Below are 4,843 nucleotides of genomic sequence, written 5' to 3'. Positions count from 1 at the left end.
TGTGTGAGTAATCAGTAGTGATATGAAATCAATTTTAAAGCTTTTAGATTAGTGCAATAGATAAAGCTGTAGATAACGTTTATTAATAGGAAATTGCAACAAAGCAACTAATCAATGTTTTAGTTACCGTACCTCTCACTATGTATCTTCATGCTAAAGCAAAAAAATTAATTCTTTGGGGTTTTAATTACAGAAATTCGAAATACAAATAACTTCAACCTAGATCTACAAATCTACTCATTCCTGAAACCTTAAAATATCATATAAAATATTCTCTAAAAGTCTTCTTTTAAATTTGTTCGTTATATATAAGATAATATTCAACAAAGTACACTAAAAACAGCTTTTGTAACGATTTAATATTGATGTTATTAATTCATATCTGAGTTAGAATTAGGAGCCTAAAGTTAATATAGTACCATACCGAGGTGCCCAATACAGGGTGTTCAATATTAAACTTCTGTGACTGATAATGCTCATGATTTCAAACAAAATACGTCCTATAAACATAGGTCGAGAAATGTGTCCTTTAGTCACTAGCCGACATTATGTATTATTAATACAAAATACTATTTATAAAACCAGTAAATACACAGACACTAAACTTTGCAAATAGGTGACAAATACTAGAGTAATTAAAAAATTGTAAATTTTTATTAAAATTTCAAAGGTACTTTCTTCAATGAAATCCTTCAAATCATAAGCTAGCATAAGTACTGTAAAGGTTCGGTTGAATAAGCCGGGATCAACAAACATGTCTAAACAGATGCATATCAACTGACAACAATGGTTTTACTCCAGTGCATGCGTAAGTGTTGAACTCTTACTATCTAGCAAATTATTCATGTCAGAAAAGGACTAAATGACATCAAGAGGAAATAGTTGATTCGAGTGCTTACGTATTTTAAATAAACCCAAAAATATAATAGTAGATCAAATATATGCAAAATAAATATTTTTACTAAAACCAAATTAGAAGATAAAGTAAACGAAAGAGAAATAAGAAAACTAATAAGTCACGAAGCACTGAATTCAGACTAATATAAAGTCCAGAGAAAATGAGGGAAGAGCAAGATAAAGAGTGATTTAAATAAAGAATTTGGGAAGCCAATACAGTATTAAATTTAGATCAACTAAAAATTGATTTAAGACATTCAAATAGGTCATAACAAAAGAATCAAATAGAAATGCAAACAAAATGTTTGTTAGTTCTGGAATGAAACGAAAAAATATAATAAATAAATAGGGGAAGGGTGAAATTAATTGACAATGAAACATTACATTCGGATAAATGAAGTTTATTAAAGCGTAGATGTACGGTTAACGTAGAATAAAATAAAATAATTTTTGGTGTTATTTCATTATGTATATACTTACGTATAAATTTTAGATTGTAGCCGCAGTAACGTCATTGGTATTACATTAAAGCAGTAAAGTTGAAAAGCGGTCTCGTAGCTACGTGTTTTTTATTTAGGTAGAATGTTTACAGAGAACTGTTCAAATTTTGCAGCAGCAAATTAGTCTATCTGCAACTGTACTGTATCTGGTCAAGTATTCTCTTTGTTTTTCGAATTTGGAGTGATTTTTAGATTTATGACTAGTAGAGTTTTTATAGAAATTTAAATAGAGTAAATAGTTTGATTTTTTAAAGTAGTTAAGGTGTGACGTATTTGAAAAGTTTGGTGTGAAATAACCTTTAAGTTTTGATTAAGTTTAACAGTATGACAATGCTGTTAAAAGTTTTCGTTATATTTTAAATGTATCTTATACTTTTGGAATAGATTTGATTTCTTTTTGTTTAGTCTGTGAGAGATTTATTTTGAAATTAAATCAAGAGCTTTTAAGAATTTGCTATACATTTTTAGATGCTATCGAATACAGAAAATTATTAAAACACTAGTTGAGTATTGTTTGATCATATAGTAGCAGCTCAGTTATTTGAAAATCCGTAATTTAGTATAAAGATGTATGTAAGTCCTTCATTTTGTATATAATTGCACAACTCTAGTGGTCAATAAGAATCTTGGCTAATGTCATTCCTTACCAAGCAAAAACGTGTTATAGTGACGCATGAATTTATAAACTATAGACTGGCATATGAAGAAAAGCTTATACAGTATAGAATATTTGTATAGACTTTTAGTGTTGTATACAGTTTTTAGTCCAATATAAAAAAATAATTATACAATTTAATTTTTGAAATAAAATTTGTGCATCTCGATTAACTATTAAAAAAAACTTAAATATGAGATACACATTCGGGGTTCCAATGCAGAAAAATGCACATAGCGAATGACATGAGAAAAAATGAACCTTTACTAATACTAATATACTAAACAATAATGTCACGTGACAGGTTTTGCTGTGGTAGCATGCAAACTTTCACTTCTACAGAACACTTCAATTTTGAGATGTCCTAAGGACAGATAGACAGACAAAAATATTTACTTCCCTTCAGCAGGTAAAAAAATTGTGTCAGACTACTGAGTGATAGGCTTCAATGGTGTTCAGCCAAACTCCATGGTTGGGCACGCGCCATCAGCTCAATCTTGTCTATGTAAAAATCAAGTGTAATACACATTTTAAATTCTATGGATGATCTACCTGTATCTTTCTTAAGATATCTTTTCACATAATAAATTCACATTTTTATTGAGTTAGGTTTCATAGCAATCTTTTAATAATAAAAGTTCAGGTGAAATAGGATGGGTACTACAAAGAAAGTGTACGCTGAAATTAAAAATTGTTACCGTCTTTAGAAATTGACTTTCCATTGTATTACTTTTCATTTTAATGTGTGAATATGTTATATATGTTAATATGCTACACCATACAATCTCTTATGACTGTACTAAGTTTGTTTAAAAATTTATTTATTCAGCTATTTTCTCATTGACATCATGATTACTCACAAGACCAATGTAAAAATATTCGTTAACGCTCAATGGACAGACAGTCAGTCAGAAATGACACTATTTCAGCCATACGAGTGATAGGCTGCGATAACGCTCAGCAAATTATATTTATGTAAAAATTAGGTAATTAAACATCTTAATAGCCTACATCGTTATTCATTCAGTGGGCTTTGCCCTCAGACGTTCGGTGGAAGTTTCTCATCTGGCCATGATACGCTAATTGGCTTGAAACAATGGGTAGGGTTCGAGGGGTCAGAAGTCCTTCTAGCATGATTATAGTTACCTTAGTAAATTTTCGTGATAGTTAGGTTAAGGCAGCATTTTTATTGAGACAAACTGTAACCCACAAGCTAATGTTCATAACCTTGAAATTTAGGTTAACCTGTTGCGTGACACAATTTTGGCATAGTCCTATGTTGAAAAATAAATGATCAATAGACATGCCTCTAACTACTCCCTGTACATAGACTGAGAGTCACAGAAAGGAAACCGATCTACGCTGGAGCTAAGTTATGGTATGTCCTTCCAGAGGACCTGAAGAAGACCAACAAGCTACAGTTTGGACGACGTCTGAAGTGCTGGCTACAAGAACATCCTGTTTACCAACTTAATGTATTATATAAATGGACTGACAATGCCAAACTACTGAATTTTAACAATGTATCTCTATGATACTTGTTCTTATTTTGTCATAATGTACAAAATAATGTCAATAAACAAACAATAAACAATACAAGTACAAAGCCTACGAAATTGCATGCGAGACTCTGGACAACTGCTAGTAATTTTATAAACTAAACCTAGTTAATTAAATAGAGCCTGTGGAGCACCGTCCAACAGGGAGTAAAGAGCATAGGAATACATTTTGTCAGAAGATAAGCATTACTTTCATTGGTACGATAAGAGAGCGGTAGTGCACAAATATTATTATTATTGCTATCCCTGTGTATAGTGTACATAGTATTATGATCAATTGTTATAAATAAATATTATTTTAGTTGAGTATCAAAGTATTAAAGGAAATTTCCCATTACACAGTGTGTAAGGTTCAAAGAAAGGTATGGGTATGTCTATGTAATTAAGTAATTTAATAAAGTAAATTAGAGTATTTTCATGAAAGTCAGTTTGATTTGATTTAGTTGTAGAAAATTGTATGAGTATGAGCTACAAATGTGTAGAGACCTGCATTATCACATTTGAAGAGCCTTTAAAACGTCAAAAGGAGTTAGTTGAAGAGGCAGATTTTATCGATAATTGGAGAACCACTGATAACGCTTATCCTCTCCTTCAGTTTAGTTGTTTAACCAGATGAACAAGTTACTAAGACTGGCAATAAAGCCCTTTCTACGAGTATTTGATTATTAACAGATAGAGATGTCCATAACTGAGTCATCATTTACTGGCTGATGTAAACTTACCAATGTCACTCCTTCCTTTGACGTTGCAAGCGGCCTTCTGTTGGGGCCATGAATAATAGTATAAAATGTATTATTTGTATTCCATAAATAAATGTTCAAATATCAAGTTAATAGTAAAATAGATTTGGACCAGAGGAAATGATAGGCACTTAAAGTGATAACTTTAGGAATTTTTCAACCAAACCTATGAAAAAAGCTGGTGGAAAAAACGTTTACGTCATATATGAGAATTATGACCCAAGATCACTCACTATATTTATTGAATGAGCTGTGATTAATAAAATTTATTATATTAATTATTATTATTATTTATATTAAGATTTATATTCTTTATGTATAGAATTTATTTCAATCATATCTTGCTTAAAATTCATAATTAGGCTAAAAGCATAAAATCTTTTTATTTATGAAATATGTTTAAATTAGGGTTTGGAATGAAATATGGAAAATTTTAATGAATTATTTGAGGTATTTAAAGATACAAATTTATAGTTTCTTTTAACTTGGTTT

Source organism: Homalodisca vitripennis, chromosome 2 (genome assembly GCF_021130785.1).
Source record: "Homalodisca vitripennis isolate AUS2020 chromosome 2, UT_GWSS_2.1, whole genome shotgun sequence".
Classification (NCBI taxonomy): Eukaryota; Metazoa; Arthropoda; class Insecta; order Hemiptera; family Cicadellidae; genus Homalodisca; species Homalodisca vitripennis.
The sequence above is the reverse complement of the archived record's forward strand: the minus strand, read 5'-3'. Positions refer to the sequence as shown.